Source organism: Rissa tridactyla, chromosome 10, assembly GCF_028500815.1.
Source record: "Rissa tridactyla isolate bRisTri1 chromosome 10, bRisTri1.patW.cur.20221130, whole genome shotgun sequence".
Classification (NCBI taxonomy): domain Eukaryota; kingdom Metazoa; phylum Chordata; class Aves; order Charadriiformes; family Laridae; genus Rissa; species Rissa tridactyla.
Genome location: NC_071475.1, coordinates 2,755,236 through 2,771,534, shown reverse-complemented (window position 1 = coordinate 2,771,534; position 16,299 = coordinate 2,755,236).

Genomic DNA, 16,299 nt, shown 5'->3' with positions numbered 1-16,299 from the left:
TTGGTTATTTAAAGATTTTGTTTTAAATCCGTGCGTCTTTGGGCTAAAGCCGGTCGTGAGAGCAGGTCTGTAATTTACTCAAGAGACTGGCAGTTATGGCTGGAGATTATTGACACGTGCTACTACTTTTAATCCTCATTTGCATGCCCGGAGCTGGTCCAGGGCTCACATCTGATTTATGTTCCCCAGCCACAGGGAGAGGGGAGCTGAGGTGCCTCCCCATGGAACCCCTCCCTGGGCTGCACGATCCCTCCAGAGGCTGAGAATATTCCCGCATGCTCACGGCAGCATTAGGTTTCCTCAAGCATTGCTCCTTGCTGTGCTCCTTTCCGTTCCTCTTAATTAGCGGGGGAGCAATTCCAGGCTATGCGAGTCACTCAGCCATCTCCTACCTCCCCCGCGATCAGCTTCCCTGATACAGTTCATGCCTGTAATAAGACGTCAACATGGAGCTCAGCTTGGCAAGCCTTTCATTCCCCCGCTGCCCTTGCCCGCACACAGTTTATGGTCACTTCCTAAACTTCCAGCCCCCCATCCCATCGGCTCTAGGATGAACCTACTCCCAGACACGCAAGCAAGGCTGATCCTTTGTCTGCCTGTCACTCCAGGTGACCCCACACCACTTGTTGAGAACATTTAACCCTGAGCGATGGCGTGAGGCTGTTAAGACGCTTAGCTCTTAGCTAGGAGTCGTTGCAATAGCAGCCCTCCTCCTCCTCCTCCTCCTCCTCACCAAGACAAAAGAGATGCAGTGTTTAAGCTGCTGAGGATCTGCTAAGCAGGCCGTCGTCGGAAAGGTGACTGTTTCTCCCACTGCCAAAATCATTCACAAAATAAATAGTCAATAAACATCCCGCTTCCACAAACACCTTCCTCTCCCTTGCGTGCACTGTGTGTGCACATATGTATACAAATACATTTTTAAAGAGCTGCTGAAAAGTGCCAGATCGACAGTTTAAAGGAACAAGCACTTCCCGTTATTTACAGAACTGCTACAATATAGGAAGCAGCAGAGCGAACTTCTCCCTCTTGGGCTGTGTCAAATCCACGATCCAAAGGAAACCACTTGAGCATAAAGTCCATGCATATTCATGTTTTTATCTCCCCTGCTAAGGATGTAGGAATTGTTCCTTTTACAGCGAGCAGAGGACAGTTACAAAGTTCCCTGGTTCAATATTATTCTTGCCGTGATGAGGGTTGCAAAATTTCATTTATATGAAAACTGAGACCCTAAATCAAGAAATGTAACACACGCACCCCCACAAAATTCAGCCACTCCTCACCAAATCAGCCCAGTTCCAACCCAATACAGTTTTCTAACTGCATGGTCCTCACCCGCAATCTCAATCCCATGCTCTGTCTGCATGGCATGGTCCGTGCCATTTTTACCGTGCCTGCGGTAGTTCAAATTAACGCACATAGTTCTAGTTATTATTTACTTGCAAAACATTTCATCAGACCATGTATCTGATTCAGGACTCAAAAAGCCAGGCCACTAAAAGAGGACAGCACTTAATTTAATGAAGTAACAGGGAAATGTCATGCTTTAAAGATGTATTGCACGGAAATAGATTCCATGCTCTATCCTCAGCCCTCTTAGGGTCAAAAATAATAATTATGAGAATGGAGCTGGAAGAAGGAGGATAACGATGGGGTTATTTTGCATGGAGCGGCAGCAAAGCCAGCTGCCTGAGCCCCCGTGGTTCAGCTGCCCGCCGGGCAGGCCCGTCCCTTGCCAGGCACTTTCTATTACTCCTGAGCAATTACATATTGATGGATGAGTCACAGAAGAATAACACAACCGGACTTTGTTTACTGGGATGGAAGCTCAGCTCTGGGATTTCTCAAGAGCTGCAGAGATGGAGAGCTGACAGCTGCTGCTCGATGAGCCAGGGCGCGAGGGATCACAGGTGAAGGATCTGTGCTTTCCTGCAGGAGGCTGTGATTAATGGAAAGGTTTTTCTCCACCCCGAGTTCCTTTTAACAGACATGACCAGACCCAGGAACCACAAGCAAAAACATCTGTAACTTATGGTTTAAGGCTTAATTTCTTGGCTATGCTTCAGGCAAGCGGGGAGCATACATGATGCATGGTGTGCTGAAAACGGTGATGGTGGCAGTGCCCGGCCAGGCACTGCTTACCTGCCAGGAAAGAGCTGAATGCCACGGCCCAGCCCGCCGGCGCTTGCTGGGTTTCTGCAGAAATCCTGGACCGACTGCCTGTGCCCGCGTCCTGCTGCAGCCTGCTCCGCTGCCCAGGGAAGTTGCAGGGGAGCAGTCAGAAAAGAGGGCAGCAACAAAGAGCTGCCTCTGAGCCAGCGACGTGTGCAAACCCCTGGCCCATCCCAGGGATGTCTTCAGCCTCTTCAGAGAGCAAGGACTCTTGCCAGACCCACTCCTAGGGGTCCCAGATGAGCCCCCCAGCCCCAGAAAGCCTGCCTTGCTCACTCAGCCATACTGAGCCCTGGAGACAGTGTCCGTGGGCTTTTAATGGTGATAACAAAACGCCGGTTAGTGCTGTGTCCCCTCGCTCCCCTCCCTTCATTAGCCCTGTCTGCTGAGGCTGTAACTCTCCAGCAGGACCCTCTCTTACCTTGTGAACAGCTGCCATGGCAGAATTCATGCGTTATTGTAGGACTGAACAATCACTTGCCAAAAAACACACAAAAAAGAACAATACTTAGATAGCAAGTGCCCAAAGGTTAGGGGAGGCCAGAGGGTTTTTTCCATATAATCCTTTCTAAGCTTTCCTGCAGGGCAAGGCAGAGCCCTTAAATGCACAGGCGGGACCCCACCTCCCGGTGCGCGCTGATAACACTGGTGGTACGCAGCCGTGGCCGCTCTGGCATGGTGGCATCGCCCACGCGTGGTCTTCCAGCTCTTCTGAGAGAGTGCAGTGGAAATCTGTCCAGTCTGGTGGGGTGTGTGTTTGGGGCAGCTCACAGCCCTGCTGCAGACTCTGCAGCCGGAGTGAAAACCCAGAACCACCGGTTTGGGTCAGCCCCTTGCTCCTGCCTTCCGTGTCAGCGCTGCCGTGCTCCATGGGCGACCATCTCTGCCGCGGCAGAAGCCGAAAAGAGCTGGCAGTTTCGCTCGGAGGCTGTGACAGCTCCGTGTCCCAGCGCCTGCCCTCCTGCAGCTTCACCTTCTGATCCTCCTTTTTCTGAGCCTCCCTCAGGCACCCCTTGGTGAATAAATCCCCTCCCGCTCCTTTCCCCTTCCCGCAGGGCCGGACAGTGGCACAAGGACCATTCCAGCAGGCTGCAATAATTATGTCCATTAGTGTTATTATTTCTGGAATAGTTATGTTTATCACAGTGGTGCTTAGGGCCAGGCTCCCGTGTCTGGGATTGCGGTTTCCACTCCAGGCTTTGCCCAGCGACCCTTGGTCTTTGCTGCTGCACCCAGACCTCACCAGGAAGCAGCTCGTGTGCTCACCCCGGCTCTCTGCCTTCTACATGGCCACGATTCCACGGCTTTGCCTTCAGCGAAACAGCCCCAACGCCCCAGCACACAAAGAGGAGCACGACTCAGAGCTGAAACTCTTCCGGGGAAAATTTTGGGAACTTCCCAAGCCGGGTGATACTGGGATTTGGCTGACGGCCCACGGTCGCACACCCCGCCGCACCTACCCGCCTGGCACTGCCAAAATGTCACTGGTACTGCTCAGCACAGTGCAGCACTGCAGACTATTTAGGGCAGGGAAAGGCCAGTTCAGATATAAATATCAATCAAAATAAGTCAGCTTGTCCTTCAGCTGCTTTAAACCTGCCACCCCCAGCCTCCTATTTCCATTTTCGCTTCTGCAGCTGCTTTGCACAGCCTGGTTTTGCCCAGATATACAACCCAAATCCTGCTCCTGCTGCATTTCCGCGGGACCAGGGCCGGTCCCAGCAGACCCCTGGAGGCGTTTGCAGGTGAGAGGAGGTCAGAAGCTTTGGTTGGCAGCTGCAGACATCCCTTATTGAGTCCCCCGGCTGAAGAACCGGTTACAGAAAATTTCTCATCCCCATTCAACAAATTCAATGTTTGTAAGACTTTGCACCAGTAAGTCAAACAGGAGAAATAAATGCTGGCAAAAATAGCAATTGGGAGGGGACTGTCTGTATTTCACACATCACAGGGCGCCTTTTGTACAGGAAGGAAAGGGCTTGTGACGCCTCGCTCACCCCCATCCATCTCACTGCAGATGGGCCACGCGCTCTCTGTGATACCTGCTTCCTCGCAGAAGTCAAGCGTGGCTCCGGCTTCTAACAGCTCCGTTCCCTGCCCACCAAGCCTGCAACGACCGAATAACCGCAGGCTCACGCTGCAGATGTTCCAGCTCTAACTCCCGCTCAGCAACCAAAGCCTCCCTCCCTTTCCCTTACACCCACCGGTCTGTCCCCGCAGGCAGCCCCCTGTTGCTCTCTCATTTAATCTCCTGTGGAGGAGTTTGGATGTGTTTTTCCTCCTGTTCCTTCCCCTTGCTTGCTCCTCCTGTTAGCTTTCCTCTGAGCAGCCACCTACCAGTCTGCCCCTTACTCCAGCCATCAGGGAGAAGGTGATGCTGTAGAAGTCAGAACACACCCCCATGTGTCTTTTAGCTTTGCAGATGAACCATTTCATCCCACCTCAAAGGGAAAAATTCTACCAGGTTGTCCTGAAGGAGGAGGCTGAGAGAGCTGGGGTTGTTCAGCCTGGAGAAGAGAAGGCTCCGGGGAGATCTTACTGCAGCCTTTCAGTGCTTAAAGGGGACCTACAGGAGAGATAGGGGCAAACTTTTTAGCAGGGCCTGTTGTGATAGGACAAGGGCTAATGGCTTTAAACTAAAAGAGGGAGCATTTAGACTAGATATAAGGAAGGCATTTTTTCCAATGAGGGTGGTGAGACACTGGCCCAGGTTGCCCAGAGGGGCGGTAGATGCCCCATCCCTGGAAACATTCCAGGCCAGGCTGGACGGGGCTCCGAGCAACCTGATCTAGCTGAAGATGTCCCTGCTCATTGCAAGGGGGGTTGGACTTCATGGCCTCTAAAGGTCCGTTACAACCCAAACTCTTCTGTGATTCTGTGATCCCCAAGCAGATTGATCCACTCAAAAGCAGACCTGTTCTCTGCCAAAAAAATGTTGTAACGCGCGTGTCCGTGGCTGGGACCTGCACCCTCCTACCCCTCGCTGCAGGGTATAGTTTTCCCCACTGGCTCTCCCTGGCTAAGGGCACAAACCAGAAGACCCACACGAGAGTCAGGAAGGACGGGGATGAGCGGTGCTCTCTCCCAGCTGGGATGAACATGCTCCATCAGGCCTCCAGGGCCTAAGGAGCCAGCAGCAGCAAGCGCTCCTGGCCCATTGCCCCTGGAGCACCAGCGCTTCAGGCAATGCCAAGAGGATGGGCTGAATCAGCATCAATTGGGAATGTGATTTTTGTGAATTCAGCCCTGCCATCTATCCCTTCCCTGCAGTTTCTCCTGCTGCTTCAGCGACTCTTCCTCGGGCTATTTTTGGTGCCGGATTACGTCACTGCCAGCTTCTGCTGCTTTGGAATAGGCACCGGCTGCGAACATCCAAGCCGCAGGGCTGTAAGGACGGGAAGTTTATCACTTGGCCCGCAGACAACCAGGCTGCACTCATGAGCTGCCGGATGGAGCCTGGTTTGTGAGAGCAAACAAGGAGCATCTCCATTGTGCTGGTGCCCAACGGGGAGGAGGAAGACCCTGCCATGAGAGACCCCGCTTCCCCCGGGACCGGGGGATGCTTTCCGGCATCACTGCCATTGCCTGGCTGTGCAATACCAAGCAAGTTAATTAATCCTCTGTGCTTCTCTGCTTTCCAAAGAGAGAGTTTATGCTGACCTACTTCTTACAGAGAAATTTGCAAAGGGCTTCAATGTCCATGACAAGCAAGTGGCACCAAAAGCACTAATTATGCTGGCTGTTCCCAGTACCCCGACCACTGTGGAGCCGACACAGCAGTAAGCAAAAGCAGAACATCGCGGCTCCGGAGCATGTAACAGAGAGAGCTGGTCCTGCAGGGAGGTCACGATTTCCAGCCTGGCAACCTGCTCTTGCTTTTGGGCAAGTGTGACTCACGTGCTGGCCGGCCACATGGCAGGGTGGCTCAGGCCATGAGATGGCACGAGCAGCCACGTGGCAAAGAGGAAGATTCACCTTGCACCTCTTTGCAGAGATGCCATGCAGCGGGCACGGGGTCCCGGCAGCCCCTGGGTGGAGAGCTGCAGGCTGCTAGCCCGAGGCAAGCGGTGCAGCCCCAGGGCAGCGAGGAGAGGCAGGGGATCTCCACAGCGAGCCCTCGGCGTGCCTGCGAGGCTGCAAATGCTTCGCGTGCCTCCCCAGGCATGCTGACACTGTCACTGTGCGTACCAGCACCTCCGGGGCCCCACAGGGGCTGCCTGAGCTGCGGCAGTTTTCGTCTCTCTCCTCCCCACCTCTCCATCTCTGAGCCATGCTGGTAGCCGGGGCTACAGAAACCTGTGCAGGAGCCATTAGCAGAAATGAGGAAACAGGAGGATCCAAGCTGGCCGAGCACCGATGCCACCTTCCCCGGTGGCATCCCCACAGCCACCCTCTGCCCTCCCCCTGCATCCCAGCTGGCCAAAATCCCTCTCCCAGAAGACTCTGCCCAGAACAAGGGCTGGAGCTCTTAAGGAGGAAATTCTGAGTTAAATTCCTTCCTCCCGAGTCATTTGCAGAAGGGAACAGCGTGTGCTCCCAGCACAGAGATGACGTCTTGCTGGCCTCCTGCCGCTCCTCGGCTGCTTGTCACCGCGGGGCCAAGGCTCTCCCAGCAAGGGGGCAGGAGGGTTCGGCCGATGGAGAAGGACTTGGAGGGTGTATTTGCTGCGCCTCTGCCTGGGGAAAGGCTGGCAGGGGGTGCATTGCTGGCAGCACGAATGCCTCCCCAGAAAAGCCCTGCGTCCCCTGGAGGGACAAGGGTGCAGAAAGTCACCGGAGAGATGCAAAGATCCCCTCCATCCCCCAAGGGAAAACTTGTCCCCAAGCGGGGTCATTTACCCGCTGTGCAAGACTCCAATATACACACAGAGTAGAGGAACAGAGTTTCGCTGCAGATTACACGTGAGCCCAGCGTAAAGCAGTTATTAGTGAGGACTCAATAACCAAACCCAGGATTAAGTAGAAGGACCAAAGCCTCATCCGGTGCAAACAGCTGCAGTGGTGTGGAGGCCGTGAGCCCCGTACCAATTCATCCTCAATTCCTCGGCAGGAATGACGAAACAGTTAAAGCAGCCCAAGGAAGCTGTTCATTTTGTATTTGCGTTGAGCTGCTTAAAAAGTAAACACGGCGTAAGGCCAGGCCCGCCAGCAGCTGTCACTGGCCTCAAAATCAAAGATGTTGTGGGCTGATGCAAAGTAGGGCAGGCTGGCGAGCAGAGAGGGCACGGCAGCCGCGCTGGAGGCGGGAGGAACGTGAGCCACGGCTGGCACGGGGCAAAGCCTGCTGCCACCCTTCCTAATCTATCAGCGGGGTCACGGAGCTGGCGAAGTTATCTGAAAAAAAATATTCCTGATGATTCCCTCTCATCTCAGAGATGAGGCGAACGCTGCCCTGATCTGGGCAATCTGTGCAGGGATTATTAAACCAAACTGTATCTGGGCCAAGGTTAATGAAAGAGCCTGCAAAATCCTCCCAGTCGCAGCGTTTTGGTCCCCTCATCACGGGTGGCTCGGCGTGCACACGTGCCCTGAGCCACAGCGAGCCCACCGGGGCTCGCGCTGGGTTTCCCCTCCTCGCAAAGGCGACAAGAAGCTCACTTTGTGCTTGCTTGCGAAGCCCGCAGAGCACCTCTGCTGACAGTCGGCAGGGATTATTGTCATTTGTTACCACCGTCACCCCACGGGGACACGCTTTGTGCTGCTCAGCGAGGGCTGCAGCCCCCTGGGACCAGCTCCAGCCCTACTTGCCCCATCTGGGGCTTTCGGGGCAGAGCTTGTGCCACCCTGCCTTGGCCAGTGCCACGTGGGAGAGCCACAGCTGATCGGCACCGCAGGCAGAGACGGCCTGCACCCGTATGCTGAGCGGGTACCCATCCAGGAGAGCTTTCCTCACCTGTCTGCAGAGTCCCAAATCCTGCATCTCTACTTGGGCAGCTTCAAGGCAGCCTCCTTTCTGCGGGCTGTCCCAGGGAAGATGGGAAACATGCTCAGGCTCTTTTCCCCCTTTATTTTAAGTGAATAGAGAAGTTCTTCAAAGTGAGGGATTATGGTTCTTTCATTTTCCTGCCTTTCTTATCACTGACGGCCTTGGAAAAGGAGAATTGGGGCATCACAGCGTGAGCTCACATGTCCCTGTCCTGACAGGCTCCTTATCTCTGGAGCAGCTTCCAGCATCTCAGCCCTGATGTTAAAACCATCGAGTCTCTGACCATCAATGCAAAGAAAAACTAGAAGCCACGACACAGCAGTAGTGAGGGCAATGTTTTCTGCTTCCACCAGCTCTAGGCTGCCCAGATCCTGCTGCCCAAATCTGCTGGGAAACCCAACCACTCCGGTCCCAGCCGCTTCCCCAGGGCTCTCACCAGGGTGCTTCCCTTCCAGTGCCAGCTCCTTAATAAATACTGGTTGTTCCCATCACATTTCCCTCATGCTGGCTGGTGACGCCAGCCCTACTGGCAAATCATCAATTCCCTATTCACCAAGCCAAGCAAATTCATCAAAAGTCACCCCGGATCCGTGGAGACAGACTCCTCGAAGTGTCAGAGGAGGTCAGGGCAGAGCTGCAGTGGCGGCCCATGGTCTGGAGATGCAGACCCATGCAAGAGACTTGGCACCAGCCATGCGTCCTCATCCTGCATGGCAGGGCCAGGAGGAGCCCCTGCAAATGAGGGAAGCAGAGCCCATACCTCATCTTTTGTCCCTTCAACAACCACCCTTCAATAAGGCACAATTATCTGTTTACTTAAGAGCAAGGGTAATTAACCACCCAAATGGTGACCGAGGAATGCTCAAGTCACAATAGCCCCTATTATGGAGCAGATCCCACTAAATGCAGATCATTGCTCTTCCCGGCATTAAAAACCTGGCAGTGCACCCCAGCACCTTCACCCACTGCGGACTGGCACCCAGAACACGCCGGGAACTGGTATCCCTCAAGGGCAGCACCGGGAAGGGAGACCAGCCGGGTCCACGCTCTCTGTGGCAGGAGCAGCAAACATTTCTGTGCAACACAGGAACGGGTGCACAAGGTTTCCCAGCCCGGCAGATCACAGCACTAATTTGAATGCTGTAAATATTTGACTTTCATTTGCGATTTAACCTTGCCTGCCTTCAGCTGGGAGTAATTTCCAAGTAAACGGCTGACTTCACGGCGCCTCGGGGGATGTGAGCCGCATCACCAGCCCCCAAATCCCAGGCTCCGCTACCCCAGCACACATCCCCAGCACCGCAGGGCTCGCGGTTGGGGTCAGCTCAATCCTGGCCAGGATTTTCAATGCCCATAGCTTCACAGGGGTGAATTTTGATGGAGGAAGAGGAGGATGAAGGTCCCCATCGGTCCTGCTGGCTCTGACTGCCATCCCAAGCAGGGCTGTGGGCTTTGCTGGTGCCTTCGTCTGGCTCCCCACCTCGCAGCCACGCTGGGGGTATTTGTGTCACCAGGCCACACTTGTGGGACACCGGTTGTGTCACTGAGCTGCAGTTCGGGAGGAACCCATTTGGCGGACGCGGCAGCCACCTGTGTTTACCCGCTCCCATCTCACGCTGGCACGCACACGATTACAGCTTTCGGTTTCAGCCTCTCATCTATTTATATCAAACGCCTGTGAGTGACGTGGGGCTGCCTCCCAGGAGCATTGCTGTCCCGGGCCAGCCTGCCCGGCACCTCCCCGTCAGAGATGGCTTCAGGGTGACTCGATCACAGCCTGAGAGCACCTACACAGGAGCAAAGCTCCTGTGATGATCTCCCTGTTATTCCTGGCACACTCGCAGGGCTCTGAAGCTGTTCTCAGGAAATATCATAGAGTACCAGGCTGGAACGGACATCAAGGATCAACTGGCCCAACCTTTCTTGGCAAAAGCATGGTCTAGACAAGATGGTCCAGCACCCTGTCCAGCCAAATCTTAAAAGTGTCCAATGATGGGGAACCCCCCACTTCCCTGGAGAGATTATTCTGATGGATGATTGTTCTCATTGTGAAAAATTTTCCTCTTGTGTCCAATCAGAATCTCCCCAGGTCTAACTTGTACCATTACTTCTCGTCTTTTCCATGTGACTCCTTGTAAAAAAAGGGAGTTTCCATCTTCTTTGTAGCCATCCTTTAAATACTGGACCATGGTGATAAGGCCTCCCCTAAGCCTTCTTTCCTCAAGGCTGAACAAACCTAATTCTCTTACATATCGAGCCAGCAATGTGCCCTCGTGGCCAAGAAGGCCAATGGCATCCTGGGGTGCATCAAGAAGAGTGTGGCCAGCAGGTGGAGGGAGGTCATCCTCCCCCTCTGCTCTGCCCTGGGGAGGCCACATCTGGAGTACTGTGTCCAGTTCTGGGCTCCCCGCTTCACGAAGGACAGGGAACTGCTGGAGAGGGCTACAAGGGACTACAAAGATGCTGAGGGGACTGGAACACCTCTCTTATGAAGAAAGGCTGAGGGATTTGGGTCTTTTTAGTCTGGAAAAAAGACGACTGAGGGGGGATCTTATCAACACTTATGAATACTTAAAGGGTGGGTGTCAGGAGGATGGGGCCAGGCTCTTCTCAGTGGTGCCCGGGGACAGGACAAGAGGTAACGGGCACGAACTTGACCATGGGAAGTTCCACCTAAACATGAGGAGGAACTTCTTTACCCTGAGGGTGGCAGAGCCCTGGCCCAGGCTGCCCAGAGAGGTGGGGGAGTCTCCGTCTCTGGAGACATTCCAAACCCGCCTGGACGCGTTCCTGTGCCACCTGCTCTGGGTGACCCTGCTCTGGCCGGGGGTGGGACTGGGTGATCTCCAGAGGTCCCTTCCAACCCCAGCCCTTCTGTGATTCTGTGATATATGTTGGATCCTGCTGAGATGCAACTGAAGCATGGGATGCCAAATGGCTGCATCATTCCTGTCCCCAGGGACAGGCACCTGCCACGCTGCCCAGCCGCCCACAGCTACTGCAGAGCAAGGTCACAAGCTCACAGCCTGGAAGGTTCTGCTCCGCAGCCCCAGGACAGCAGGAGCTGGTCAATGGTGTCCCGTGGCAGCAGGATTTTGGGGTCAGCGCTTGGAATAGAGAAGAGGTGCAGGTGAGCAGCAAAAAGGGATGCTGCGTTGAGATTCAGGCAGAGGCGCCTGCAGAGATATTGCCATCAAAAATAGAAGGGGGGGGGTAGCCACAGACAAACCCACCAGCCCACCCCTATTCCCACAGCCATAATGAAGCATTACACATCCCTGCCGGGAGGCTATCTGCTCACGTCACACCTGGGTGAGAAACGGTAATAGCTGGGCACATGTAATGAGGAGCAAAACCTATTTATAGCCCCATATAATAAGCTACATCTGAGAGAAGATGAAAGGGAAGAAGATGAGTCAACAGGGTGAACGGAGCTGAACTTTCCCACTAATGGGGCAGCTGGTTCATGTAAAGAGAATCGTTACCGGGAGAGCTGTCCCCAGCAGCATCACTTCCAGTGGATAAAGGCTGACAGCCATGTCCTACCCGAGACACATCCAGCTCCAGCAGAGGCAGCCCTTGGTGCACCCCTAGGGAGAGATGCCGGGGCTGGCAGCCAGGCAGGGGCTGGGCAGACCCAGGTACTGAGTGATGGCGCTTTAGCTTCATCCTGCTCATCAGCTCCAGGCTTTCTCCTTCCCGGCTGGGAGGGCCTCAGCACCCCCTCGCCGGCACTGCCATCAGCAATGGTCCCATGGGGATTCTCCATGTCCCCACCCAGCCAACAAGGTCTCGCACCAGGAGAGGGGACATCTGTCCCAAATGCAGCATAACCAAGCTTAGCTCCAGAGAAAAGCAACCCAGAGCTCTCGGCCCGTGAACGACCCCACGTGCTCCGGTGCGGGGAAGGTTAACCATCGTCAGGGGTCCCTGCGGTGACAGCCATGGGGACCAGCAGGTCCCCCCCCGGCTCAGCCCCTGCCCAGCCCAGCGGCTCAGGCAGACCGCGGCTCACACAGGGATATTTTTAGCCTCCTCGCTCAGCCTTTCATTTTAAAGCCACCCACGGGGAAACATTTCCATTTTATCATGAAAACAACTCCGCTGCAAAAATAAATTATAAGGACATCAAAGTGCTAAAATAAAGGGAGAAAAGAAAGGCCTCCTTACGCCAGGGAGCGGGGAGAGCAGAGGGGCGGCCCTGCTTCCTCCCAGCGGGTCGGATGCAAAGCGGCCTCCTAAAGCTCTTTCAGAACAAAATAACAATGCAGCAAACGAGAAAAGAAAATTAAAATAGAAGAGGAGAGCTGCAGCGGTGAGCGGATGTGCCAGCAGCAATGCAGCGAGTCCTCACAGGGCAGCCGGCTCTCCTCCATCCCGGCTGGGGTGGGCCTTTCCCCGGGATTTCACTGGGATGTGTCCCAGGGAAAGGCTGGCTGCACCATCGCCCCTGCACCATGTACGGGCTCTGGGTCCCAACAGCTAATGAATCTGTGGGACACCCCCTCAGGGTCCTCAGAGCCCCCCAGCACCAGCCCTCGCTCCCTGCACCTTTCCAGGCCATGAGGAAGCTGCTCTTGTTGATCTGATCCAACCCAGCCCCTTTGCTAACCCATGGCACTGGGAGCACAACGTTTCTGAGCTGTAAAAATAGCCGTGGGCTTGCTGGGAACGGAGATGGGCCGTGGCCAGCGCTGCCGTTCCACTGCTGTGCCAGCTGCCTCCCTCGCCCAGCAAAACTGGCAACACCCTGAGCCTGGGGAGATGCCAAGGTCACCCTGGCCTCTGTGTGGTCACCCACGCCTTGAACCCAGGTCCTGGAGACCATCCATGCTCCTTCCCCATCCCCGAGGAGATGCTTCTGCACTGCGAACAGCCGTACCAACATGTGCCCATGCCAAGCGCGGGGACAGGCAGGCAGCGGAGATGCTGCCCGAGCGACGGCCGCGGGGAACACAGCCTTTACATGAGGGCAGGCAGGGCAGGGGACAAGCCGAGAGCCTGACCTCCGTTTGACATCACGGCGGGTGAAACCCAAACCTCGACCAACAGTGTCTGTTACCTAATTAATAGACTATAATATGCCCGAGGATATGAACCTTTCCCAGCCCAGTGGCGAGGGCTCTTGCAGGGGGGAGGAGGCATCTGCCCGTGTCCCCACTCTATATTCACTTGAGCACGCAGCCCAGCTGGGCAGCAGCAAGTTCTGGGCTCAACTGTGCTGGGTTCAGTGATTCAAAGCCTTCAGCCCTCTGCAGAACCCACGCGGGGAGAAATCCAGAGAGGACCAAGGCACAGGGCAGCCCTTCTCCCTGCCTGGGCTCCCACGGCGGCCACCACGGCCCTTCCATCACCCAGGGCGCAGCGGGGGGGAGGGTGGACAGGAAAAATTGGCCGTCATCTGCCAGTGTGCTGGGGAGAAGCCACAGAGAAGTCACCCCCTGGGCTGGTGACGCACAGCAAAACCCAAAGCCTCTTCCCAGGCACACTCACAACTCCTCCCGGCGTGGGCTCCTGCCGAGAGCCGAGCAGGCTGCAGGGACCATTTAATCGTGGTTTGCGAGGCGTCCCCCTGTGCTGACGCCATGGGAGGCAGTGGTGTCCCACACGGGGGGCGACCCCGACGGATGTGCCATCACCTCCCCACTGCGCGGCTCGGTGGGGGCCAGGCTGTGCTCGCTTTCCCCAGGGGATGATTTGAGTCAAACACTTCATGATTTTCTGGGAAAAAAACCCCTGCACTGATGCTCCCCCTCCTCAGCCAGCTGACGCTGGAGCCAGCCGATGGCTTCCCTAAGAAACTCACCCGCCCCAGTGTCCCCTGTCCCGCGCAGGGCTGAGCCACCCCGGCACCACCTCTGGGATATGGCAGCTCCCGCTCTGGCAGCAGCGCCAGAGCATCCCCATGGGATGCACCGCTGTCCCTCGGGCCTGCCAGGCAGCTCTGGTCCTGGGTGCGCTCCCTCGCACCCTGCACCGGGGAGGGGTGTCCTCTTGGGGTCTGTAGGAGCGATCGTCACCCCAACTGCTGCCATCGGCTCTGCCAGCCATGGAGCCGTGTCAGCTGGTACAAGCCCAGGCACGGCCAGCTGTGGTAACCACCCTGGACAAGAGCTGCAGCGTGTCCTCCCCAGGATGCCCACAGCTTTGCCATCCCCCCTGGGGGTCCGTGTGATCCCCTTCTCTGCCAGGTGACACCAGCAAGTGACAGGGCTTGCCGCAGGCTTGCCCGTGGGGGGGGACTCTTTATCAGGGAGTAAGTGATAGGACGAGGGGTAATGGTTTTAAACTGAAAGAGGGTAGATTTAGATTAGATATTAGGAAGAAATTCATTACGATGAGGGTGGTGAGACACTGGAACAGGTTCCCCAGATGTGGATGCCCCATCCCTGGAAGCGTTCAAGGCCAGGCTGGATGGGGCTTGGAGCAACCTGGTCTAGTGGGAGGTGTCCCTGCCCAGGGCAGGGGGGTTGGAGCTGGATGATCTTTAAGGTCCCTTCTAAGCCGAACCGTTCCATGATTCTGTGAATGGAGGTGTACATGGGACAGGCAACCACACTGCTCAGGCCTGGCACGGAGAGGGGCTGCACCACAGCCTGGTCCCCCCCCACATCCCAGGGGCTCTGGGGGGCCGCGCACCCAGCGGGGAGCAGCAGGGCTCTTGCACCAAAAAACGCTCCCTACGGCCGAGCGCCCGGCACGGCTGCCTGCCGACGTGGGTTCTCTCTGCAGCCGGGGCAGGGGCAGCAGGCAGGTCCCCACGCGAGGTGCTGTGTCACTGCCATAGGAGGGATTTGGATTTAGTGCTGGTGATTTAGATAGCGCTTGTCAGTCCTGGTGACGTCAGGCAGGGAACGTGCCCCGCGGGTAAACACTGTCAGTGCTCCCAGCCCAGGGGCAGTTACCAGCCAGAGGCAAACGGGGACCCAAGGACAATCCAAGGAGCGTCCCGCTCCGATAGAGAGCTGCTCCCAGGGCTGGCATCCAGCCGGGGGTCAGCACTGAAGTGCCGATGGGGTCCCTGGGGGTGGCTGCAAGTTCATCTGGCTCAGCTCCGCTGCTGGCAGGGCAGGGGGGAGCAGGCAACCAGCGCTTGCTGCAGGGAAAAGCCCTGCCTGGAGGCCAGGCAGTGCCAGAGCAGCATTTCATGGTCTCAGCAGCCCCCGGCCACCCTGCCAGCCCAGCAGCCCCCTCTACCACGTCCCCCCACTGTTCCCCACCCCTTCCCTGGTACCTGCCGCCAGCTGCAGCATTTCCCTGCTCAGCTACGCTATAGCCCAGCTTTCAAGAGGCTCCGCAAGAGCACAGCCAGCATCCTCCTTTTTTTTTTTTTTCTTTTTTTAAATAAAATAAAATGTGTTGCCAATTTACCTGGATGGGAAGCGAACGCTGAATTACCCTGGCTCCATCCCTGCATCAGGGCTGGCACCCAACAAACTCCCTGCTCCTGTTAGCAATTAACTGCACTTGGTGGAAGGTCTCTCCTCAGCCCAATTTTGCAATTAAAGAAATACCCCTGGGGGGGAGGAGGGAGGCAGGGAGTAAAGCCACGTGTTATATCATTAAAGATGACACCAGCCTACATTCACCTCAGGTGAGAAAGTCGGGGTGGCCTTGCAAAATGTCTTGGTGGGTGGCGAGGTGACGCCGCGTCTCAGCCCCCACGCCTGCTGTCCTAGAGCCCTCCCCTTTGGGATCGCGCCAAAGAGAAACTGCCATTGGTTTAGTCTCCCCTGTGCTAAACACACTTGCTATCTGGTTATTTTAAGAAGCTGGCACGGACAGACTCACACGGGCTTTCTTTGGAGAGCCGACCTGCGCCAGCCGCCCCGGGAGCCAGCCGGCCCCGTCATTAGCAGAGGTGCGGATTTCAGGGGTGTGGGTGGCTTTGTTTGCTTTGGATTTTGCACATGCGTTTGTTTTCCTTGGTATTCGCTCCTGCAGCTCCGGCTGGGCGCTCCCCCGGGAGCCCAGCTCAGCCGGCGACCCTTGCAGTTCTGACCTCCCCGGCGCCGCATTCCCCTTTGCTCCAATTTCAGATAATTTCAGGCTTTGCTACCTAAAAATACTGACGAGCAATTAATCCCTTTCTGCGAGATAGGACTTCCCCACCTCCGCAGAGAGCAGGTGGGGAGGTGAAGCCGAACCACGCCAAGTTACAAAACCCCAAGCAGGCGAGGAGGCGGCTGGTGAGGCAGCGT